The 27,376-nt window shown below is 43.7% G+C and overlaps 1 pseudogene; it reads right to left on the bottom strand.

Annotated features, from left to right (window-relative positions):
- Positions 1-2,886: 2,886 nt before the first annotated feature.
- The window catches only part of LOC142766057 (uncharacterized), a 148,834-nt pseudogene continuing 124,344 nt past the window's right edge, over positions 2,887-27,376 (bottom strand).

Here is a 27,376-nt window from a genome sequence, read left to right on the forward strand (position 1 = left end):
CACAAGGGCAAATGAATTAATGCTATAGCGACGACTGTCTTTGTCACGTAAATAACAGCGAGCATCTGAAAACTTGCAGCTCAATCTATGATATCATTAACATCTATGATATCCTTAACTTCTGTCCATTCTCCTAGCCACTATGCCTTCTTTCTGTCTCTCAAGGTTACCCCTATCATTTTCTTTCTATCACTCGCTGCAACGTCCTCAGTTTAAGCTGAACTCTCTATGTATGCCTCCATTTTTCTGCACCCTAGGTAAGTACCAGCAAGGTTCAGCTGTTATGTACCTTCCTCTTGAGATTTAGTGGTAGATTACCATTAATTATTCGAGAATGCTTGCCGAATGTGCTCCACTTCACCCTTATTATTCTAGCTATGTCACTCTCATTGTCCGGCTGCGCGGATACTACGTGTTCCAAGTAGGCATTCCATTACAACTTTTAGTGTCTCGCCACCTATCGCAAAGTTTTGTTCTCTGCCAAAATTGTTGCACATTACATGAGTTTATGCACAATAATTTTCAGACCTGTTCTTTTCTTTCCATGTCCGGTTCTGTAATCATGACCTGCGATTCAGCCTTGGAGTTACTCGTCAGTGCGATGTCACCAGTGAATTGCAGGTTCTAAGGTACTCTTCGTTAACTGTTATCCGTAACTTTTCCAACTTCACTGCCTTGATAACCTTCTGTAAAGGCGTTATGAATAGCAGTAGAAGGATCATGTCTCTCTGTTTTACACCCTTCTTTATTTGCGATCCTGTCGTTTTCCTTATGAAGAACTGTGCTGGCTGCGGATCCTCCATGGATTACTTACAGTATGTGTGTATAAAGTCCAGTTGTTAAGGTACAATATGAACGGCGGTGTGTTACACACCTATCTCATAAGTTATGCATTTGACACCCTTGATTATATGCAGGGCTCCATGTTTTCTGAACTTAATTTTCTTGTCATTTCGATAATGTTTTTGATAGTATTTTTAGGGGGTGGGGAGATGCGTGGAGTTTATTGGAGTTGATTTCTTGGAATGCTCTGAATGTCCTGAATTTGATGTTTACTTTTGCAAAGTTGTTGCGATGTGTTGTTACTGCTTTTTTTTTATTGAACATGCTTTGCATTGTCTCTAATAATCCTTTATCTCCATTCTTCATATCAATTCACTTCATTTTTATTTACTTTGTTAATAAAACTAATGCTGTGCAATGCTGTGAACTCGTGCTCTATTGAGGGGAGGGGGGTGGGTTAGTATCTACTCAATCTGCGTCTCAGCTTTTTCGCCCAGCTTCTCTCATTTACCGACAAAAATAACGGATTGACTATTATTCCTAATACTCCTAAATATAAGGTAAAATTGATATCTCAATACGAAATATGCGAAGACATTTATTGTATTTTCTATATCTCGAAGGTTTTAACCCACAAACGCCAATAGCTATAAGCACAAATACTACAATAGAAAACACGTATATGTCTGTTCATATTACAACCTAAAGCTTGTTTTAATATACAAAAGCATACATTATGAGGTTTCCATTGCTGACGGAGGTTCGGTCGATTGGATTCATGACTCTCGGCTTTAACGGCCTTTTACAATTGAAGGTAAGTATATAACTCCTAATGGTCAACACTTTTAATGATAAGTGCGTATCGGATGATTTAGCTTTCACCCTAAAACACGGAGCTCTAGTCATAGAATACAGTGATGCTTTCATAGGTTTCAAATCACTAAAAAATACAGCAATCTGTTCTCTTTATATCATAAACATGACTCAATAGAGTTTTTTTGTTTACTGTAACACTCACTCAAGAAGTATTGTTCTGCTTATATAACAGCTAAGAGTGCACCAAACACTGCTTAATATTGTGGCTGTACAACATACTTGCCACCATAGAGGGCTGCTTTCACTGCTTTTTAAGATTTTACCGTATAAAACTACTCTCTAACGAGTGTACTCAGTCTTTTTTCCCAGAGTTTCCAGACATGCATGCAACGAACATTATAGCCTTATGATGCTTCTTTCTAGTGTCGTCCACGTGCCTCAAGCATGTATATAAATGTGCTTGTTGGACATAAAAAAAACTAAGCAAGGCTATTCGTCAAGGAGAAAAGTAGCGCTGAAAAAATAATAGCAGTTGATGTGAATGGGAGCTATTGTACAGCGTTAATAAAGATGTTTTTGCCTGCCGTGACTTACCAACCAAGACAAAGTGCCCGGAGTCACTGCGTGAAGGATAAGTTTGTTTCCGAAGCATAAAGGAACGCCGATTTCTCATGCATGGCCTGCTGGAGTGAAAAGTTCTTTACACCACAGTTAAACATCTGGGATTTGAGGTATGCGATGAAAGACTCAATGAAACGTATATATAAAGGAAAAGAACACTCAGAATATGACACCGATAAACGATTCCAGGAAGTGCGTCAGCTTACTTTGCGTAGGCGTCCGAAATTTGAAACGTCACACCATATCAGGCGAGACTCAAAGATTCAATGACTCGACAATAGATAAAACACCCCTGTTTAATAGTTTCATTTTTTAGGTTATTTTGTCACAACTTTCTTCTTTTTCTGCCAAAAACTTGTCCTAACGCAGTTGGATTCACATGCGGAGCTATTGCATGCCTAAGTAATGTAATTTTACAGCGAAAGTTTTTATGAGATTACAACTCGAGTTTCACGCAGCACAGTATTTAATTGTCCGCCACCCCCAGCGTACGTAACCACATCGCGCGAAATTAGCAAAAACACCTAGCACCAATAACGCAGCAAGGCTCGTACCCGGGTCCGCTGGGTGCCAGCCCGGTAATCGGCCACTGAGCCAGCCGGTCTTTTGTTTCTTTAATGCATGAAATCTTCATTTGTAGTTGTGAGCTATGCACAGCATACTTCATCAGAAGTCAGGTAAACATGCACAAGCATCCAGAAGGGGAAGCCACCGCGGAACGGAGTTAAAAGTCCCAACAACACTGCGCACTTGAGCAGCTGCTTCTCGGAAGACAGATCTCGTCGACCGCGGTGGCTTGGCGTGTCTATCGGTCATGTGACTTTTCCATAGTGAATGCAGTCCCAACAACATAAACAAATCATATGGAGTATTGTCGGTCTGGCTCTCATTGAAAGGCAGGAACCTAGTACCATGAAGTGTGATTGGAAGTTCTTTTCTGGTGTTTCTTTTTAGAATGTATCAAAAATAAAATGCATCACGACAATGAATGAAACAATGCTCTATCATCTCGGGTTGGTTACAGAGTCTACAATTCACTGTCCAAGCTACGAATATTGATTTTTCATTCAGCCACGTTTTCACTGGTAGAGTGGAAATGTGCAGTTTAAAGAAAAATGTTTTCGCGGAGGGCGATATACACGTTCTACGTACGTACGGGAAATAATAAATCGTGACCAGACAAAAGCGAAGACGGAATGCAATAAACGGGGTCGGGGAAAAGGTTATTGACAAGCGCAGTGGTCAATTTTGTTCTGTCAATACTACAGAAATACTCCAAACTAAACCTTGCTTTCAAAAAATTCCAACATTAACAATTTCTTTTACAAATCCCCACAATAGCGATTCCTTGGCCTGTTGCGACATAAAGAAAATGTTAATACAGACGGTTTCGAAAGACCACTAAAATAAAGGAGTGCTACACATCGTTGAGGTAGAAAAAAAATGCGACACCAGCTGTCACACAAACAAATCCACCTGGCCGATGCCACCCTTTTCAAGCGGAAAAAAAAGGTTGTCCCTTCTCATGGTCTCTCTAAAAGAGCTCCAAATAAGGCAGGCAAATATCCCATGAAAGGCTTGAATGTACACACGAGAGCAGTGCTACACCTTCCGGACATAAATAAGCATCAATGCAAGAAATATGTTACACGCTTTCACTCTGGCAAAAAAAAAATTGAAAGCTCTCGTACGTTCGATGTTGCCACCTTTCGGCGGATTGTAGTAATTGCAGCAGTCCGGTGTGGTCCGCTGTTATAATAGTTATCAAGAGTCGCACCAAGATACCTCATAGGAGTCGCATTTCAATGGATATGTGAGAAGACCGAAGGAGTTTGGGCCCACAGCCTAGCCAGAATCCTCTACTTTTTTCGAAATTAACGCCGGCACATGCGACTTCACAGAAACGTAAAGTAGTGTTGACTGCTTTTTGGACGCTTGGTTAATGAACGTAAAAGAAGGCAATATAATCTGCATAAGCGAGAAGTCTAACTTCCTCGGAGTCATATCGGTATCCTCTTATGCTAGAATTTAGAAGCACACTCAAACATAATGCTTCTAGACAAAATGCAAAGAGCAAAGGCGAGGGCGGACATCCCTGACATACAGATGAATTCAACTCTATTGTATTGGAAAGAGTCCGTTGTACAATTATATTTGTTGTGCACCTCTTATAACAGAGTGAAATACTATTGTACAATACATAGCCCAACTGCAGGTGTCTTAGTAGCCAGAACAAAAAAAAAGCATGCTGTACCTTATCAAATGCTTTAGCAAGGTCTACCTGTAGGAGGGCTACTAGGTGCATGCTAACATCAATACACTCAAGGACTGAACGTGCTATATGTATGTTTGTCTGCATAAAGTGACCTCGAACTGAACATGTTTGGTGGTTACCTACAAATTTAGAGATAACAGTTTGTAGCCAATTGGCCAGTGATTTTGCAATTATTTTGTTGTCAATATTACATAACAAAATTGGCCTATGTCCGTTAACTCTCTACCTGTGCTTGGGACTTGTTGGCAAACTTGCCTTAGGCATCTTTGATGTCGGAAAAGCAATCGCATTAAAACAATTTATAAAGCGTTTTAAAACAGTGAAAGAACAACCAGTCGTCGATTAATGCAAATAGCGTAATGATTGTGTTGTCCAATGCTCCAATCCTATATAAAAGCTTGTTTTCATGAAACTATTGACTGCGGCGCATACCGACTTCAGGCATTGTTTTTCATTGTTGTCAGCCACTGCATGAAGAATTGGCACAAAATTCCTCGCAATAGTTTAGCGGATACCACGCTTCTCAGAAGAACGACAAAAATTAGCGTAGCGATTGCCGGCCCCCTACACCAAAATTTTTATTCTTAAGGCCGTAGTGGGCATCAAGCAAGTATGCTAGCAGCAGTTGCCGTATGAGTGTTTAGAAAGGCTCTGAAGGGCTGCTGTTCTAACTTTTGCTGTGTCTCTGCTGGCCTTCCACGCCAGCCTTGTGTCTTTCTGTTTATTACCGCAGCTTATGAGCTGCACCTAAAGTAACAGACAGTTGCTAGGATCGACTGAGTTCAAATCTTGAAGTTGTGTTTGTGTCCAAGCTCAGTTTTTTGATACTGGCCTCCGCAACATGGTACACGATTACCTGTTCTTGAAAACTTGCAAGGATTACTGTTACCTGGCCTCAAACGAACGAAGTTTCTGCTTCTTGAAGCAACATAAACAATGTGTTTGTTTTTAACTCACATGCGCTGTATGGCACAGCTGCATGTTGTATGAAACTTGGAGTGCCTTCTTTTCTGTCTCTCTTTTTTCTGTTTTGCGTGGCGTGTATGACTGCTGCGGTAGCTGTACTGTCGCGCTGTTTTTTCATAGATTCAAAAATATCCTTTGTGAAGCGAAAACTACTTTAATTTTTAGTTTAGTAAGTGACGCTATAGTCCCCAAGGGTTTTTTTCTGGAGCAGCAAATTTCTGGCGAATAACAGAGAAGATTGAGAGGACAGTCGCAATTAATCAACTGGATCAAGTACACCACAACGCAAGCAAAAACAACTGTTACCTAAAAATGCACGAAATCACAACGCCCTTTGGTTTACACCAAAAGACGTGTGTTTCTCCAATATTTTCTCCGAGGAACCAGCCCAGCTTCGTCTTATACGCAGGCATCTTACAAGTCTAGGCAAAACATTCTTGATCTCCATCTTTTGGCTCACAACAACCCCGTTCCAACAGCCCCCTGTTCCTTTGAAAGCGAGCACTCACAACCACATTCCAAACACTTTCAGTCTCATTCACAATTGTGGTTAAGCACAGCACGCAGTTTCGCACTGCTTCATTAGGATTTCGACGTGTAGTCACACAAAAGTACCTCGTCGACGTTCCACTGATCCTCACGCCGGAACGGGAGTTGAACGACGGCAAGACGTCAGCATTTTTTAAGAAGCGCGCGAGAGAATGTTTCCTTAATGGAGCCGGAACGATGTTACTTTTCTGCCGTCAGCTATATTTTCACAAGATAAGTATATGTGCATAGTTCTTGTTTTTTTTTAGTCCCGTTATACCGCCATTTCGCACAAAGAGCATTTCTTTGGAAGAACGTCAAAATCTTGCTCATTTTGTCATTGTAAGACCTACCCGGCTATAACCACTATCTTTATAGACGAGTTTAGTCTCCGCATAAGACTGTGGAAGCATTTTTAATTTTTTTATCAGTTGCTGTTACAAATTGCTGGTGATTCATGCAGCTTCAGCACCGGCTTAAAACTTATGAGCTAAGAAACTTTCGTGTGTGTACGTGGGCAACTTTGCTTTGGCACGCGCGCCAGTGTGTGTGCATGTAGATATACAAACAGACACAGTTCACATAATGCACACGAAACACACGCATGAAAGACGGAAATATCAAAGTGGAAGCAGCTAAATGGTAACACGTTGTGGGAAAAGCAGAATGAACACGATAAGTGCCTCACACAAGGCTTTGACTGACGTTTTGATAACAGGACCTCTAATTGTCCAAGGCGAGGGACCCTGAAAGGCAAATACAATTTCTCGTATGCAAACTTCAGCCAAAAGCTTCTCTAAGACATTTTCTTTGGTCCACCTGCTGATCTCACAAGTTACCAGATGCAAAGTACAGACAAAACGCAAGCTGCCAACAGTCTAATTTCACGCACTTATTAATCAGGCACATACCTGGATGTTGTGATTCTTTAGGTGGCAATGCACTATTTGAAATGAATCAACGAATAGTTTACGTTCAATTTGTTTTGGTTTTTTGTGCTGTACTTTCCTTAGCTCTGCGCAGTGCACAATTATTTACTTGTGTGAGATGTGTTCTCGAAAGTTTCTAGCTTATATTTGCATTGAGACTCACAATAGATTGCGTATTTCTATGGAAGTGGCATTGATCCGAGCGTTCTCGTGGCACACACGACGTCGATTTTTTTTCTGCTTAGGTGGAGATATTTGTACCGTAAAAGACAAACTTTTTAAAACCAGGTGACTTTGCTACTAGCTGCGCGACAGTAAAAAAAAATAATTGATGAAGGATTGTGAAGAATGTGCGGAAAACTCATTCACTTTTTATCCCCTAATATCAAAGCAAGTTGTTCAGAAATTATGTGCAATCATCATAACTGTAGCGAAAGTGCTGTAGGAAAACTAACTTGGGAGATAACTTTAATTTTAAGTTTTGCATCAGCTGTGGTTCTACTCGTACAAAACAAGAACTGAATACCTGCCTGAGCATGATAATAAATAAAAAGGTATTTCAAAAATGTAGGCACATTTACAGCATGTGCCTTTCCGGTCTGCATAACTTACAAGAGCACAACTTCTTTTTAAAATTTCTCTTTTTACTTATACATGTACACGTAAGAATAGCATCATAGTCAGCCTGGAAGTGCCTTTAATTATTTTTACTTGTCTATCAAAGCTTCTTCATAATAAAAAGTAAAACAATTAAAAGTGAAGAAGTATGCTGGTAACATAATTGCAAAGGCCACTCATTGAAGTAAAGCAATAAAAACAAAAAAAGGCACGCCGCCTGAGGTAACTAAGTAGGTACAACTTCTGAATAGTAGAGCTTCTCAACGTGTTAGTTAATTGAGCACAAGCAGTGGCTGAAAGTTAGGAACGCCTGAAGTTACTTGCGAAAAAAAAAATCATTCAAAACTGGAGATATTTGAGACTACTTGAACATTTAAAAAAAATGCTATTTTTTGATGATGGACCAATTCGTAAGGCACTGATTCATTTTTTTTCTACCATGGCGACTTTACTAATAATAAGAAAAAACAAGATATTGATTCTCCAGTCTGGCAAAGCATAAAGCACGGAGATGGGCCGTGTTCAACGTAAAATCTAGTAATAAAATCATGCTCGCGCTACGTCAAAGACCGCTCATTTTTAAAAACCATCTAAGACCATGCTGAAAGAGGCTTCAATATCAGGTGTCGCTTGCAGCTAAATAAAGTAAAATTTAATGTTACCATCTTTGCGGTGCGTGCATCTGACGTCACGTCGTTCATGCATACAAAATTGAGAATGACCGTCAAAGAATATCAAGAATTTGTGAAACGTAAAAGAGACATTTACGTGTGCAAGAAAAACGTGGCAAATGACATTACGTATACTTGATGGAGTTTCTCGCTCATCTTATTCAAGCGAACAAGTGAGAAAGTTTGCAAAAAAAAGAAAACAAAAACCTAGCATTAGGAATTTTGCTATAGTATGGAGCAAAATTATTGGGAGAGATTTCAAGTGCCAAGAGAAACAACTGCTTAGTCGAATGTTCCGATACTTTCGACAATGAGAGTCAGGATTCTGCTGGGATTAGGATCAGCGTAAGCCTGTGCGAAATTATTACCTGGAATGTGCTTTGATAGCCTGAACATACATGTGGAATATCTCAATAAAATTACTTCACCTATTTAGAGGTCAGAAGCGAGAAAGTCCAGTACGCAAGAAGGTAACGTTTTTAGCACTTTAGTAAATAACATAATTGTTCAGATTAGGACTCGCAATGAATGCGTATGAAATTCAAGAGTTAGTTTAATGAAAACAATGGTCGATGATCTGTCAGTATTTAAAAAAAAATGATGTATCAGTGGGGCTAAAAAACTGACGGTTTGCTTGTGCACTGGTGCAAGTGCTTCAGTACCTGGCGTAGTATACGGGCTGACCATAGGTATTTGTACACGGCCTCTGCGATTGGTGGCCTCTGCAAGACCTCTGCCCACGTTCTGTATTTGGCTTCTAACTTAACTGCGGCACAGCCACGCCACACGGCCTGAGATTATAATAAGGCGACTAAGAGGGCACCGAAGCTGTTGGGATCCCTACAGCTTCGGTTCCAATCCCAATGAACCATCACTTGTGGACTAATTTTATCGAAGCCGATGGGAAATGCAAACGTAACGTCAACAGAAGTGAAAAAAAATCTCTAACAGTTATAGGCTAGTGATAATAAACACACCTATAAAAGGAACAATAACTTCACCTATAAACGGGTACAGAGTAAAAAGTGCCGCTGTCTATATGTAATAGGCGGGTCCATCTGCAGGTGCTCTTTACTATGGCGTAACTGTGATGATTAACTTCAGTTTCATGAAATGCAAGCAGCACTGAAATAGCTGAGGACACCAATTTTGACACGGTTTGCTAACAGAAGCAGCCAGAGCCCGAATTACCCAGCAAGCAAGCGCGCCCTTTTTATGTTCAGGTGTGAAGAAGACCCGTCGAATGAGCCCTTTGTGCAAGACAGCACAAGATGTGTGTCTGAAGATTGTGTGAATACTGTGATCGTGTGCGACTTCTCAATTTGACAAGATATTGTATTGAGTAATTATGCATTGCCGCTGCAAATTAGCATTGATTAACACGGTATTGAATAAAGGCACACTTTTGCACAGACGCCAACATAGAGAGTTCCTCCTGTCCTGCTCAAGCAAAACTGGGCTCATATCAGGAAAAAAGTTTAGTATTTAAAAGCTGGCGGAGGACTTAGCTTCCCCAAACTTGTCGTGTTAAGATACAAAATGTAACACTTTTCAATGCAGGAAAGCTTTGTTCGACATAAAATGGGCTCCACTGTGACGCAAACGACACGCATGCGATCGCATGGCTGTTAACGTGCAGCATCTTCTCGACAAACATTTCATGCACGGATTGTATTTCTGGAACGCTTGCAAAAACTATTTGCACGTGCATATTTTATCCCAGAAATATTTAGTAGTAACCTTTCTACTTTGTTACTTCCGCACATTGTTCAATGCACAAGAAAGTGAATGTTTCTAGTTCTTTTAATATCAAACTCAGATTACTCGGCGACATTAACGCATGGTACACCTGTGTACAAGCTTGACATAATTTTTAAATGCGAAGCGTTTCTTAGCAAACTTCGGTTACTTTGAGGGTATCTATCTATCTATATATCTATCTATCTATCTATCTATCTATCTATCTATCTATCTATCGATCTATCTATCTATCTATCTATCTATCTATCTATCTATCTATCTATCATCTATCTATCTATCTATCTATCTATCTATCCGCCCACGACTTCTAGCTCTCCTCGCCATTTCGATAATGGTATCGATACCAAACATGGTATGGCATAACATGACTGTATGAAGAACATATTTGACTAGTCATAACATTAAAAACATGACATATATGTCTTCAATGTCATGAATTACATTTCATGGTCCTGCAGCTCTAGCGGTGGTTTCGTTCTTATACATGTTGCAAAATTGGTATGGTATGGCATAATTGCATGGCTAACACAAGCAACAGACCCTAGCATGAAATTCATGACATGCGTGTCATTTAATAGCATGACTACATACCACGGTCATGATCACTCACGGCAGTGTCGCTATCGTCACATACACCAAATTTGGTACTACAGTATGAAAATGGGTGACGAAGTTCTGTGACTGGTGCAAACATGATAATCATGAGATGCGTGTCATATATCAACATGACTACACGCCACGCTCATGACGCGCTCGCGGCTCTTTCACTGGCTTCACATATGCCAAATTGAGTATGACGTGACGCCAATGGAGGACGAAGGTATGCTACTGGTGCAAACATGATAATCATGAGGTACGTGTCATGTTAGAACTGGACAACATGCCACAGTGAAGGTGCCAATACGTTTCGACGTGACGTGGTGCGTGTCAGGCGTTCATTTCGTCGTGTCACGCCGGCGTTGCCGTGCCTGGCGCTGGTCCTATCATATACTCGGAGGTGCTCGCCGCGCCGCGTTGCTCTGACGCATGCGCGTTTCAGCACGTCCGGCGTTCCTCCGTCACAAAAAGAGGGTGACGCAGTGTTGTCTTGGTAACGCATCGGTGCGAAATGCAGCAAGTCGTATTTCGCGCTGGTGGCCGTCGGGCCGCGCCGACGGATGCTGGTCGCGCCTGGCGTCAGACTATAGAGTGCTCGCGTTTTGCTAACGTAGCGTCGCTGCGCCGAGCGTGCGTGCGTGTCAAAGCTACATTATAGTATATTGAGCCCTTCATGATGAGCTCGCGGCAGTTTCGCTAGCTCGACATATCCCAAACTTGGTGGTACGTGACTTCAATGGATGATGAAATATATAGCTGGTGCTACAATGATAATCCTGGCACGCGTCTTATGTAAGAACGTCACAACATACCATGCTCATAGCGTGCTAGCAGCCGTTTCGCTAGCTCCACATATACCAAATTTGGTGACACGTGACGTGAAGAGAAGACGAAGCTAAATGACACATACGAACATGGTAATCAGGACACGGAAGTCGTGTACGGCATCATTTACCTCCACCTCGTAACGTTGGGCTGATTTTAAGGTGGCATAGCACCATTTCTCATTCGTGCTTAGCATATCATAGATATCCACTCTACGTGGGATCTGCCAATTTTTTTTATTAACCAGGTACGCGTGTTTTTACCTTCGGTGTAAGAAAAATTCACAAAAGCCTACAAAAATCAGAAGCTCACCACTGTGTAGAGATAGAAACACAATGAATAGATGCAAGGATGCGACAAGGCAGGTTTCTGACAATAACTTTCATCTCAGCTGTGATTACCATTTGATTGCCGACCACCCGACAACAGCAAGTGCCTACCGATTCATCAAAATGAGAAATCAGTGGTGTACAGAGTGCTGTCAACAAAGCACAGCAAAATGAAGCAGTGTTCACCTTGTGCACCGGCACTATAACATCGCAAAATGAACAATCACAGATCTTATCAATTTGCCTAAATTGTCTTTTGATCTCACTTGAACACTGTTACAACCACAATTATATGAGTAAGTCAACCATTATTTTGTTGGTTAACCTGTTTTGGGTACAGCAAAACGAAATTAGATAAACCTTAACATTTACAAGCATTCTCGATTCATTTATCTGATGGCATGATGTATAGCACCACTTGCATAGTGATATCGGTACTCCTGCTGCCAGTCAACCGTGCTCAATCCAGCGCAACGGATCCGCAGGCAAGTAAATACAGCAGCAAACACCAGATTCATAGATCATACAGTAACGAAAATATCACATATCATAAATATAGTATGATAGATCGAAGCTAGCTATTTTCGTGGTTGCGTCCTTCTCGCTTCAATGTTTTGCTGCGTTTAGTTCGAGGGCAGGCAGGCCTTCACGAACAGTAAAGCAGGCGACAGTAGCACCCACTCAGAAACACGTCTGACGCTTTCACTCTGGATTCCGAGGGAGCGGGCCCGTATTTGCGGTCACCTCCTTCGTGTGACTCATACATGAGGCGAAATCGATTTAGACATTGCTTGCTCTCCTGGAAGGTGTCTTTCGCGTTTCGTACGATGAAACTCTCTGATACATTCTCGAAGAAAAAGCACTATGAGACGTCTGTATCGCAGCGTGACAGATGGTTTGAATGACCAATGTGCCGGTGCCGGCATACGATGCATAGATATGATTCTTGATCGTAATATAATGCGGGTTTTACTGGTAGTAAAGAGTACAAAGTAAAAAATATGGTGTCGAATCTGATTGTGTCATTCATTTATTACGCTTGGACACTAGTCTTGTAACAACATTGGCGGCTATTTTGTTTCGAGGTAGGGTAGCACAACGCTGACGCAAATAAGTAAATAACTACCGAAATCAATGGCACTCGGTGCAATGAAACAGCACCGTTTCAGGAGAAAGCGCTCAATGCAATGAACAAATTACCCTCTTTGTGGGGTGGGCATGTTCGACAACATTCGTTGTGAATATTTTTCTTCAGAAGTATTAGCCTCCCGCAAATTTTTTTCGTAGCTATTACTAAAGTGAACTGAAGTGCAACCAAAAGCCTGTATAAATATTGTGCATGCAAAATACAAAGGCTCACTAGACTAAGGAAAATGCCTCTTGATGATGATGCCCCTGGTCCTCACGAAACATGCGACTTGCGAGCAGCTGTTCATTTTCTCTCCACACTCGCTTGCGCAAATGCACATGTTCCGAAGCATTTTAGCGAATACAGGAACTGAAGCGCCATTCTTCCGAATGAAATGCCAGTTTTTTTTTTCTCAATAGGCTGTTGCTGCTTTTACTTTAAAAGGACACTAAGGGCAACTATTTAGTGGACGTTGATTGTTTAAATAGCGGTCTAGAAACAACGTAGTGTTACTTTTGGGCCAAGAAACGCGCGATTTTGAAATAAAACCACGTGTAAGTGGTCCCCATCGGATTAGTGCGCTTCAAATTACCCGGCTCAACAAGCAGACCGACTGAACTGACTCACGTCACTGTTGCCGTGCACAACGTTGCCCGGCTCTACTGCGCTAGTAACAGCAGACCAAAAGTAGTGGGAGCCACAGCAGCAACAACGGCCACTGATCGATTTCCCGTCATGCTCCGAGATCGCAGATGTTTTTTGGTTCAATTGTGCCCCGCCAGATGACACCACCTGTCCAGCTTCACAACACAAAAATTGAATTTTTGAATCACTCGCGCCATTCCCCACTATAACGAGCGGTGTTTTTTCTTTCTATGAATTAAGCTGAAACGAACAAACAGCATTTTATTGTGTCTCTTGATGCACGGAGAATTCTTTATTTAGTGCAGCTATATTGATTTCTAGTGATTAATTGTAGGCGGTCTGGGTGGCGTCATCAGGATCGTTTTAAGAATGTCCTACTGCGGCGCGTACGCTCTTGTGCATTTACCTTAATTTCTCGGTAAGTAGGGCACTGTTAATGTTAATATTGTCGTTTTACATGTTGTCATACATTGAGTTTTCACTCCGTCGTAAATTGTTATTTAATTTTAGTGACCATTTAAGAACGAAGGATGAACTACTGTTGTCTGCATTTGTGCACAAGTGTGCTTCCATGAAGCAATCAATGGGAAAATAATCTCTTGCATTTTCAGTACGCCTAAGATCACTTTAGTTAATGAAGGAGAAGGAATCGAGGTATTATGTGAAAAAGCGGTTGTGTTGGCTACCCCAAAAGATGCGTTAGCTAGCCAGCTTTACCTGCGAAACATTTATGAAGCAGGTTTGGACTCCCGAAATTCCTTTTCATTATCTGTAAGACAATACATTATATAAAAAACCAATCCTTTTGACTGAACGAAAGGTATTTGCTAACTGCCTGTAGGACGTTCGTTATTTGTGAAGCAGAGTTGTTGTGTAAAAAAATTGGCACATTCAGGGCTTGTCCAAATCGATTTCACGCAAAGCCGTCCGTTTATAGTTTGCATTTTTTGGTTTTTCGTTTTGTGCGTTGTGTTACGAATTGACTCGACATAATTTGGCAGTAGAGTACACATTGCAGACTTACCGGGCACCCAGACTATGCTCGCGTTTAGATAAGTTAAAGGGTCAAAGGTAAGTGCCTAGCTTGACGTAACGTCAACAGTCAAGTTAGAGTGCAGATGTCAGTATGGTTGAAACGAAGTTAACTTAATAGTGTGATAGTGTGAATATCATACGTAACCCTCGTTAGCGTATTTCTGCGGGGTCGAGCAATACTTGGATATACATTGGTGAATCACAAGGATGTAAAGTTTATGTGACTGCTAAAAAGTAGCACTGACACTGGAACCACAATTGGTGTTAACCCTACATGCTGCGTGTATTACAGAAGGGTATAAGCAATGTTTATTGTGTTTATATAAAATTAGATAACCAGCACTATACATGCACTATTGACGTTGAAGCGAAATTACACATGAACAGGGCATTTTTCCATGGCATTTTCAAACCCGGTCGTGGATCCATGATAAAGTACCTGACTGCCTCGCAGAATGCTAAGGATTCGTTTCTGGTGATATTTTTATTTTTATCATTTCAATTGTTTGGGTGAACGCGTTCACAGCGGGTTTTGCCTAATGAACTTGCTTGTATGTTACTAATGTCTGTTCTTGCGACCCTGGGTAGGTCTTTAGACTGTCAATCACATGTGGCGCATACCTTCTTTTCGTAGCACATTGCATACGGATAAGTGTCCCACTTGTAAGGGGAAAGGTTTGGCGATATACAGGATAAACGTTTGACATATATTCGGTTCATGACGAAGCAGTGATATTCATCGAACCCTCTAATGTTTTCGCATCTTGGTTAAAACGAAGGTAAGAAGGCTACCACAGGAACGAGTGGTGGACGTAGGTGACAAGGCAGATACGCTCAAAATGACGTAGGTTTGCTAAATGAGGGAAAGCGTAAAGTGAAGGGCTTGTTTTCTTTGTTAGGTACAATATTATTGATTACTAACAAACAATGGTGCCAGTAGAAAGTATGGGGGATGTTATTATATGTATGATTGTAATCTACATTGAAGAAATAAAAGGTGACGAAAAAATAACTTGCCATGAGCAGGGAACCCGCCATCTTCGAATAACGCGTCCCAATTCTTTTTGCAGCACGTGCTATTGATGGGAACGTTTAGTTTGACCCCGGATAAATTTGATGAAAATTTGAGTAAAGCGTGATTTGCTTTTTTTGTGCAACAATAAAGATTTTTATGATGCTTGTGGTATAGTGACGTTACAAGAAACACTTCCTGACTAGGTTTGCAGCACCATAAAAGCCTTCACTCCACAGCACAATCATATGCGTGTGGTACATTATACAGAATACACATACCTAAAATATACAATAAAAATATCAGTTATGCAGAGATGGGAGCGCATAACCCAAAATTATATGTACGACAATGCCGCATTGTGAAAAAATGGACAGAGCCCGTGCTACTGAAAGTGTTGTTAACTTGTCAATAAAGCATGCTTGTCCTCGATGACTGCGCTCTTGCGTGATAAAGTACATATGGCTATTAAATGATATTTTGTTAACCTGCCTGCAGTGCATGCGTTGTCTGTAGACAGAGCTGTTGTGCCGAGAAGCGTTTGTGTTGGCCACTGCCAAAGCTTTGTTTTTCCTGTAAAGCAGGCTACGTCTGCAAGAGAGCACTGCGGTTTGGAAAAGGCACTTGTGTTGAATATTGTAAAAGTTTGTTTACCTTGTTAAGCACATGCTGCATAATTCTGTGGAAGGCACTTGACAAGTAATAATTAAATTCCTAGCTTAAAATTTAAGATTTCATAGCAGCACAGTCGCCTAACCATTGGCGCACAATGTTTAGAATAGCATCCGCATCAGAAGGCATATATTCGGGTGTATCCTAGGGAGAAAGATAATTTACACTCCTTCTCAGTTCTATCGTTTTGGAAAGTACTGCTTTGCCATACAAAACGCCGCGATGACCCCATTGTGTGAACAATGCACTGCTCATTTACACATGAAGAAGTTTCAAGTCCACGCAGCCATGCTTTTACAATGAATCATTCATTATTCTTCATAATACCTGCGATATTACTTCCTAAATGCGTGGAACCCACACCACCGATGTCTTCATAATTATAAAATGTTTCTTTTTTCTCCTCATATTCAGTTGCAATATTTCTGTAAACTAAAAATAAACAATAAAAATATTACACATGCATTTTAGGCAGCTCAAGTAATTGGATGTTGTACTGATATCACAAATGCTAGTTTTGCTTTTCGCCCGCTAGTTCACTTGAGTGAAAATTCTGAATTTACGAGGCATGGTCAGTAATTTCTGCTCGTATACATACTGCTCGATTCTATAGACAAGACGCTGCTTCCCACGTCTTCGTCCGAAAACCGGCCTAAACACACTTTCTGGTGGCTTCTGGTAACGGTGCTCACTTGCAGCATGTTCTACTGGTTAGACCATCCTAAGAAAGGCTTGAATTGGATACAAGTAGTATTTTCTATTAAGTTAGAAGCGATTGTATTCACATACGTACTTTTTTGTATTAAAGGAAGGTAAACAGACCTAGGTAGTGAGTCCCCAAAAATAGACTAAAAGAACAAGGTACCCTTAAAGTAGAGCACCAATCACATAACTTCACCCATGAGTCCATCCCCATTACCATATGAAGTCAATTGCTTGTTATTTTTCTCGAGAAGTTCCTCACTAAAAAGCCATGGCAGTCCGCTCTCGTGCTTTTTTTTTATTTCCTGCTACCAATGCGATGTACGCGAAATACCAGTGTAGTAAAACGATAGGCACTTTGGTTTTAAAGGTCGAAAAAAAAACTACTGGAGAAAGCTCAAGCCAATTTCTTCCTCCAAAGGTCGTGAGTCACATTTTGGCACGTCGCACGGCCCACGCGACGAGGGCGCATGTCACGCAGCGCGACGTCTACGGCGATGCTCGCAGCGAGTAACATGTAAAATTCAGAGAAACGCGGCTACGAGAAGAACGATGATCCATGGCTGCACGGGAAAAAGACGCCTGGCCCTATAGCTTCCACACTCGTGAGCGCGTCTGTAACGCTCCCTTTATGTACGAAGCACAGCTGTCATCGGGGCCTAGCTGTCCCCGAAATGGGTGCTGTACACACGAGTTATGACCACTTACACTCGTAACACTTCCTAGTGTCGCGAAACATATACCGTATCTCCACTCGTTTAGGGCGCGCGTGCTTTAAAGCTCCGCGGAGTTGACGGAAGGGAGGCTGCTATAGTTTTACAGACGGTTTCGACATTGCAAGAGTTGTACCCGGAAAAAATTCCGGTCACCTCACTTACCAGCTCCTCACGTCAAAACTGACAGCACGTTTTTAAGTTTCTTTCCAAGAGTAACGAACATCTTTCATTATCTTTTCAGATAAAAGAGACGTGCATACAGTTGGAGATAATCACTTCAAATTTCTATGTAGCTCAAAAAAGGATGTAATGGAATATATTTTGCATATTAAGAGAAGGAAACTCTTGAATATAAGTGGGCTATTTTCTAATTCTCTTCTTGCCCACCAATGCTACTATGCAACTTAGGTGGACAAACCCCGATGTCATCAAGGGCCTGTGTTGGAAAACAATGAAAGGGTCTACACAGTTTATAAAATTGCACACAGTTCAAATAAAAAGTAGAATAACAATATTTCTGTATAGTATCAGCACTCATTCTTTGGTTCGCGTTCCTTTGCAAAAAGGCCTTAATTTAAAAATAAGTCAAACACAAGAATACCTTGACGATTTGGCTTTGCGTTTATATTTCCTTCGGTTGCTCTTTCTGACATTCGCCCGCAAAGTTAACGCGTCCTGGAGGATGCAGTACTACTTATGGATGAACCCAATTGTTGGACCAGATCTTAAGGGAAAAAATAGCTAGTAAATAGAAAAATTTGAAATAAATCACATTTTTACAGCCTTACTGAGAGTTTTTTTTCACAAAATTGTGCACAAAGCTCCGTACATAAGCCAAAACATGTCTTGTTTCTAAAATGTTCTTGTTGTATTTGCTTCAATACAATTCTTTACATTTGGCAATAGTTGTAACAAAGCGATGCATGTTGAAATTTACACAGATGTCATGCAAGCTGGCTTGCCTCTGGCATTTGCGAACACGTTACCGGAAGACGTTAGCGTCTTTGAACGACGCATCTCACAAACTTAAGTCTATCCAGTGGCAATTTGCTAACCTGGCGTGCTTTCACACCTTCATCTCGAGTGAGCGTTTCCAGGCACACGTTGTACGGTAGCCCTAGCATATAAGCCACGTCATAGAACAGCCAGCCATGCACCCCGTGTCATAAAGGCATACGGAAGTGAATAGGGGGTCTTGTTTCAAGAAGTGCAGTTAATCTTGGGCACGAGCCTTTCAATTGGGTTCACCACCAAGAAATAGCTTGCGCTAATAGCCGTTGGAAAAATGCTGATGCGCTCCAAAAAAGGGATTATGGAACGCAAAAGATTACACTGGTTGTAAACGTGACAAGCGTGAGGCACGGTTTTGTAGCAGCAGCAAGGACACGAGTTGCACATAGCGCCCTTACTGGATATATATACCAGTGAAACGGGGTTTATTGGCACAAGTAGCACTTGCACAGTAGGTCTATTGATGCGGAAAGCGGGCGGCAGCAACGGACTCAGAAATCACAGCAATCGGGGCAAACGCTCGCGCTTGGCTCCTCCTGCTAAAGGCATGACCCACTGCGGCCCATATTCTTCTTCCTCACTACAATACCCCGGCGACGAAGACGAGCCATCCTGGCAAGTCAAGGTGACGAGATTAGGAGTGGGTCGTGATATGGCATGAGACGACTCACGTGGACAGTCTCACGACCAAGGCATCGCCTGTCTGTAGATGGCGTGACCGGCTCGATCCCGTATGTGACAGGAGATCGACGTTCAACGACGCGATAAGGACCGTGAAACTTGGGGGCAAACTTAGCGGACAGACCTGGGGAGTGGAAGGGCAGTCGGAACCAGACAAGCGAGCCCACGGCAAAAGTCTTGACTTGCTGGTCGTGGTCATGGCGGTCTTTTTCGAATGCTTGCTTGTCCGAGGTGAATGATCGGGCCAACTGACGACACTCTTCAGCGTGGTGCAAAAGTTCAGAAAGAGGGCTGAACTCTGAGACGTCGGGACGATACGGCAAAATGGTGTCAAGGGTGGAGCATGGCTCACGCCCATATAGAAGAAATAAAGGCGAGAAGCCTGTGGTTGACTGCGTCGCGGTGTTGTACGCATAGGTCACAAATGGGAGAATGACATCCCAGTTTGATTGGTCGGAATTGACATACATGGAGAGCATGTCTCCTAGCGTTCGGTTGAAGCGCTCAGTTAGACCGTTGGTCTGCGGGTGGTAGGCTGTAGAGGTGCGGTGCACCGTGCGGCATGCCTGAAGGAGTTGTTGTACAACTTCGGATAAAAATACACGCCCTCGATCACTTAGTACTTCACGTGGTGCCCCGTGACGCAGTACGAAGCGTCGCCAAACGAAATTGGCTACGTCACGTGCACCTGCCGTAGGTAGTGGAGCTGTTTCAGCATACCTAGTCAGATGGTCGACGGCGACAATGATCCATCGATTTCCAGTGGCAGTGTAAGGAAGGGGACCATATAGATCGATACCAATGCGGTCGAAAGGCCGCGCCGGACACGGTAGAGGCTGCAATAATCCGGGTGAATGGGCAGCTGTCTTTCGTCGTTGGCATAATGAACAAGACCGAATGTATTTTCGTACAAAAGTGTACATACCACGTCAGTAGTAACGCTGGCGGATCCGCTGATATGTTTTTAACGCACCAGCGTGAGCATGTTTTGGGTTGGCATGGAAATACGCACAGACATCAGATCGCATGTGGTGTGGTATAACCAAGAGCCATTTACGACCATCCGCGTGGTAGTTTCTGCGGTATAGTTGCGCGTCCCGTATCGCGAAATGTGTGGCTTGGCGGCGAAGAGCGCGTGGGTGTGCAGACGTTGAAGAGTCGGAAATAATGTTAAGGAGAGATGTTATCCATGGGTCTTTCCGCTGTTCAGACGACATGCTTGTGACGAAAATGGGAGCAATGGAGATGTTGGTGTCCGAATGCAGGTCTGCGGTGGATCTCACTGGTGATCGTGAGAGGGCGTCCGCATCAGAGTGTTTTCGTCCTGAGCGGTAGACGACACGAATGTCGAATTCTTGTAGGCGAAGAGATCAACGTCCAAGGCGACCTGAAGGATCTTTTAGCGACGCCAACCAACAAAGTGCGTGGTGATTGGTCACAACGTCGAAACTCTGTCCGTACAAGTAAGGACGAAACTTGCTTAACGCCCAAACGATTGCGAGGCATTCTTTTTCAGTTACGGAGTAGTTCATCTCCGCTTTTGTGAGTGCCCGGCTTGCGTATGCGACGACGTACTCTGGAATACCGGGCTTTCGTTGCGCGAGTACTGCTCCCAGACCAACGCCACTGGCATCTGTGTGCCCTTCAGTGGCGGCACTTGGGTCGTAATGGCGTAGAATTGGTGGGGACGTAAGTAGGCGGCGCAGTGTAAGGAAAGCTTCGTCGCATGCCGGGGTCCAGTTAGAAAGATTAGCTGGACCGTTCAGTAGTTGTGTAAGTGGGGCTATTATTGTTGCAAAGTCGTGGACGAAACGAAGAAAATACGAGCACAAGCCGATGAAGCTCCTAAGTTCTTTGAGTGAAGTCGGCTTCGGAAAGTTGGCTACGGCTCGAAGTTTGTCTGGGTCGGGGCAAATTCTATCTTTTTACACAATGTGACCAAGTATAGTAAGTTGGCGAGCCCCAAAGCGGCACTTCTTTAGGTTAAGTTGGAGGTTTGCCTTGGCAAGACACTGAAGAATGGTGCGCAGACGGTCGACATGGGTAGGGAAATCAGGCGAAAATACGATAACATCATTGAGGTAACATAAGCATATCTGCCATTTAAGGCCGCGTAAAATGCTGTCCATCATTCGCTCAAACGTTGCAGGTGCATTGAACAGACCGAATGGCATAACCATGAATTCGTATAGGCCATCCGGCGTAACGAACGCTGTTTTGGAACGGTCACACTCTGCCATCGGAACCTGCCAGTAACCTGAACGTAAGTCCAGCGAAGAAAAGAATTCGGCACCTTGTAGGCAATCGATAGCGTCGTCGATGCGGGGAAGAGGGTATACATCTTTCCGTGTAATTTTGTTCAGTCGCCGGTAGTCGACACAAAATCTAATCGAACCGTCTTTTTTCTTCACTAGCACAACAGGTGAAGACCAGGGGCTAGAAGATGGTTTGATGACACCGCGCTGAAGCATATCATCCACCTGCTCTGCAATTACACTTCGTTTCATGGGTGATACGCGGTAGGGGCGTTGCCGCAAAGGATGGTGCGTTCCGGTGTAGATTGTGTGAGCGACGGTGTTAGTTTGACACAGTGTCTTTTGAGGAAGGTCAAACGAATCTCGGAATTCATGCAGAAGGGCTATTAGCTGGTACCGTTGATCCGAAGGAAGCTTGCTGTCGATGGAACTATTGAAGATATCCGAGGAGTAGTCATCCCGCGTAAAAAGAGGAGTAACGGCGTTCAGTTGAAGTTGCTGGCCAGGGTCGTGGGACTTAATAGGCACAATAACGTTGTCATCAGCAGGATGAACATAGCCCAGTGTTTCATGAGCTTTTAAGGGGAGAGGTCATGAGCTAGGATTGCAAACGACAATTCCAGAAATATCTTGATGAGGTGGCAGAACGGCGTATGGCAGAGACGTACCATGGCGGCGACTGAAAACGTCAGATGGGGAGAACACAACGGTAGAGCCGGACAATTTAGGGCGATTGACGGGGACAACGATGGCACTAAGAGGAGGAACATCAACGTCGGAAGCAACAAGAAGCTTGCCCAGGTGAGTGCGCTCATTGTCAGTAAATGGCGCATCTGAAAACACAGATAATTCTACCTGCGCGTGAGCGCAGTCAATTACGGCGTGGTGCCGTGACGAAAAATTCCATCCTAGTATCACGTCGTGGGCACAAGTGGCCAACACGAGAAACTCGATGTGGTACAGGACGTCCTGAATGATTACTCTCGCTGTACATGCTCCGACTGGTCGAATAGGTTGCGAGCTCGCGGTATTCAGCAATACGTCGGAAGGCGGCGTCGTTAGTTTTCGTATTGAACGGCAGAGTTTTTGACTCATCACAGATACGGCGGCACCCATGTCAACAACCGCAGGAGTTCGTAGACCTTCAACAAACAGTTCCAGAACGTTTGTGGGGGACGGGCGAGGACTTCTACAATGCGACGATTTCGCAGCTCGCGCCTCCGGAGCTGCGGCAGTCAGTTTTCCGTCTCTGCGGGGTTCAGTCGGCGACGCATCGGGGACGGAGAACGGTAGCGGCGTGGTGAGGATGAGCGACGGGGACCGAATGATCGGTAGTCGGCAGCAGGGTGGTGGTCTATTTCGGATGGGGACAGGTCGCGTTGCACTGATTGCCGGTCGTATTGACGGGGCATTTCTCGTTGCGCGTTGTACGGGGCCGGGAAAGAGTCGTCAGAGTACCTCGGAGCTGCAGCCGGGCCCGTCGCGAAGCGCCGGCGACAGAAGCGCGCCACGTGACCTGGATATCCGCATGCATAACAGATCGGCCGATTGTCAACTGTGCGCCAAGGGTTTCCGTGATAGCGCTGTTGTGTTGCTGGAACTGGCGTCGCTGGTACTCGTAGAGGCTGGGGAGTCGGCCGAAAAGGAGGTCGTGGTGGAGTAGCAGCAACAGCAGCGTAAGTCAATGGCGCGGTGACAGGTGTTGTCTGAGAGACGGGCGGCAGTGTCTCAGAGACCTGCGCCTTTATTACCTGTCTGATGGCGGGCGCGAGACGCTCAGAAGAGGGTTTCGTGGCCGGTTGATACGACAGACACGAAAGTTGTCGGGCCACCTACTCGCGCACATATCGTTTGATTTCCGACATGATTGTGTTGTTGTCTCCATCTAGGGTCAATGCCGCGAGAGTTTCTTCGGTAGTCGCTGGCCGCCGTGTCATGACCCGTTGCTTGCGCAATTCCTCGAAGCTCTGGCAAAGAGTGGTGAGTTCAGACACGGTACGGGGGCCCTTGGCCAGCAGCATCTGGAAGGCGTCGTCGTCTATCCCCTTCAAGATGTGTTTGATCTTGTCTGCTTCGATCATTGAAGGGTCAATGCGCTTGCACAAGTCGAGCACATCCTCGATGTAGCTTGTGAAGTCTTCCCCCTGAAGCTGTGCGCGTCCCCGTAGGCGCTGTTCCGCACGGAGCTTGCGTACCTCGGGGCGACCGAACACATCGGTAATGCGTAGCTTAAAGGCACCCCAAGTGGCGAATTTAGAGTGGTGGTTGTTAAACCAGAGACTCGCCACCTCTTTCAGCTAGAAGAGTACATATTGAAGCTTCGAAGGGTCGTCCCACTTGTTGCTTGCGCCTACCTTTTCAAATGTCGAAAGCCAATCTTCTACGTCTTTGCTCATCGGTACTGTCGAAAAAAGGTGGATCGCGCACGCGTAGCGAAGTGGGCACGATGACCATCGGAGGCTGGGTCGTACCTTGCTGGGTGGTTTCTTCAGCCATTTCTGGGATGGCAGGTAGTTTCTTGTTGCGGTTTTCCAGGTTGACGTACCCAGCACCTCCGCCACTCTGAAACGGGGTTTATTGGCTCAAGTAGCACTTGCACAGTAGGTCTATTGATGCGGAAAGCGGGCGGCAGCAACGTACTTAGGAATCACAGCAATCGGGGCAAACGCTCGCGCTTGGCTCCTCCTGCTAAAGGCGTGACCCACTACGGCCCATATTTTCCTTCCTCTCTACACCAGTACAGTCTGGGCAGTTTATTACGCAATTCTCCTTGAAAGGTATGTGCCTCATTTGTAGAGCGAGGAATTTCGCCTACTCTTTTATTGCTTCCTCTACAGAGAAGGAATTAGAATTCTGGAGAAACCGAGGTTGTCCATGAACTTTTCTGGTTGACTGTCCCACATGGGGAGGTGAGTATATGAACTGTGAAGATTAGATAAAGAGGAGGACTTGAAAGGATGAAAAAAGCGATAAGCTGACACGTACGCGTGGCGTTGCTGCACTTGTTCGAGTAGTTAACAAGTATTGTAGAATTAGAGCTGGTCAAGCAGTTTGTCTAATTAATTCCTACAGACATACTCATAGTATGTTACAATCACTTTTCTTTTTTTTCAGTGCAATCGTTACGTCATACAATTTTCGCATTTCCGAGGAAGCTTTTGGCTGAAACAGTGGTCCAATTTTTCGTGTTGTGTCAGCAGTTGTACATTTTCTTGAGCCAGAATGCCATTAAATGCGTTATCGAAGCTACATAACACTATCAAGAATTTCGGATACACAGAATTGTTAGCAATATCTCCACAAAACTTCCATAGTACATTCAATTTGTGAGTTCCTATTCGTAAAAAACGTTGCGAGGCAAGCAAACTGGGAGTAGCTATACTAGACGAAATTTTGTGTGCGAAAATTTCATACTGAAGCTTTTTTAGAGAAAAATATTCAACAATTTGAGGTACGTTGTATTCGACTATAGGAGAGCGGTGACAGGGTTATACAAGTCAAGCTACCAACTTAGAGTTAGTGTTCTAGCGGCTACAAGTTCTCTTTTTTTCACCCATTAAACCACAGTATCTCCTCTATTTAAGGAACCCTGGCTGGTTGTAACTTCTGGAGCCCGCCACTATGACGTCACTGATAATCATAATGTGGTTTTGGGGCGTATATCCCAGATAACAGTATTCTTCAAAATATCCAACATTTTAACAAACAGTAGTTTAGTTGTACTTACAGAGTACCTTGGTTGGCCTAATACACTGAATCACATTCACATTTAGAACAAGAATGCTTACATAACTTTCTCATAACCTGGTCACCAAGGAGACAAAAATACTCCAATTTCCGCACCCCAAAACACTATTTTTCTCGTATCACCTACAGCGCACCTCCCACTTCAATTAATTTACTTCTACGAGAACGATGAAACAAAATAATGACTGAGCAGGCCATGCGAATTTTCCTGATGAATTTTTTGACGGTAGACACAAGTGTGAGCTGGTGGTGTACTAGAAACGAAATCTGTTGGGTCAGAATCAGTTAGGCTGCTGCCGTGAGCCATGTCGTTGACACACGTACAATTCACCTTGGTGTGTGCTGAGCGCTACCACGGCCTAAATTACTTTCCTCGTTTAGTAATCCGAACGTACATCTTCACGTGGCTCTTGGCTTGGGCAGACGGCAACTGTCCTCGTTTTCTCGTTAACCTGAGTAGCAATGAAGAGCGAAAACCACGACTTAATGTCCTCACGACACACAAATGCTCATTAGCTAAGCGCTAACTTGTAGCCAGTGCATATCTCATTCAGTGTACTGCCGCTGTGGTTTCTTGCTTTGATACAATCAGCCAGTGCCCCGCCACGCTGGTATAGTAGCTAAGTTGCTGACCCGCAGGTCACGGGATCGAATCCCGGCTGCGGCAGCTGCCTTTCCGATGGAGGCGGGAATGATGCAGGCCCGTGTGCTCAGATTTGGATGCCCGTTAAAGAACCCCAGGTGCTCGAAATTTCTGGAGCCCTCCATTACGGCGTCTCTCATAATCATATGATGGTTTTGGACGTTAAACCCCCCATATCAATCAATCAACAATCAGCCAGCATACTACTTCTAAAATCCGTCCACTTGTTGTGGTATCTTGTTTAGGAAATCAAATTTGTGTTTCATCCTAAAAGCCCCTAAATGCGAAATAAAAACAAATAAACTAGACATGAAGAAGTAATCTGAACTTCATTGTTTGTGCCTGCTCTGAACCGACTCGTTATGACTGGCTGTGGCTTTCACAATGAGTACAGCCGTCGTTTAACCAAGACACTTGCCTGTCCAGCAATCTACGAAGTTCGGTCGGCGGAAGTACGTCTAGTAATCACCTTTAGAATGCATGCCCAGCCGAAACCACCCTTGCAGTCAGAGCGTCATGTAAAGGAGCTACTTGGCATATGGCAAAAGTGGGATATAAGAACTTCATAAAGCACGCGACTAAAGGCAAACGACTCAGATGTCCTTGAAGAATACCTCAAGTACTGGGAAGATAAGTTCTGTTGGAGCATTGTTTTTTTTTTCACCCTCAGCGTATCGCTCTCCGTCTCCCCTTTTCCTAATAATTTACAACTGATAAATACTACGATTGACATGGTGTTTCTTTTATCAGTTCGGCGCTAAGAATCTATGTGTTAGCTCTAAACTGCAGGACTTAAGTAGTGAAGACCGAAAACTTATTTTCCTGTGTATTAGAATCCACCCTGATGAAAGACAAATCCTGGCCACAAAATAACATGTTTCATGAAAACCACCATTTCAAAGGATTCAAGCAATCTTAGCTTTCGCCATAAAAGAATTTCTAACTTAGTTGTGCATATTTGAACTACCGCTGGCATTCGTGTATCCTGGCCCAATCGTTGGTTTAACGTCTCGTTTATCAGGCTACCAAAGCGCATATCAGAGACCACGCTGAAAAAAGTGGGTTCTTGATATCTGCTTCACCTGAAAACCACAACAATACCAGATGCCCGCTGTCATCCAAAACACCACCACCCTCCCTTTAGCGAGAGGGGTGGGATTCACATTTTAAGGTCATCGCTTTAGCGATGAGCATTAGATGCGAAGCGGCTATTTGACTATGTTTGTAACGCGGTCCATGAGTGCACATAACCCCCTTGCTGCAGGTGTTGGAGTGGTGCCGAGTAGGTCAAGGAGCAGGTGCGCGTTTGCGTCACCCTCTCTTTCGTCTGCAGCAGCTGCCGAATCTTCCAACCACTCGCAACAAACTTCTTTCCAGCTTTACCCCCTTCAGCGCCCACAACGCTCCAC

Source organism: Rhipicephalus microplus, chromosome 6 (assembly GCF_043290135.1).
Source record: "Rhipicephalus microplus isolate Deutch F79 chromosome 6, USDA_Rmic, whole genome shotgun sequence".
Classification (NCBI taxonomy): Eukaryota; Metazoa; Arthropoda; class Arachnida; order Ixodida; family Ixodidae; genus Rhipicephalus; species Rhipicephalus microplus.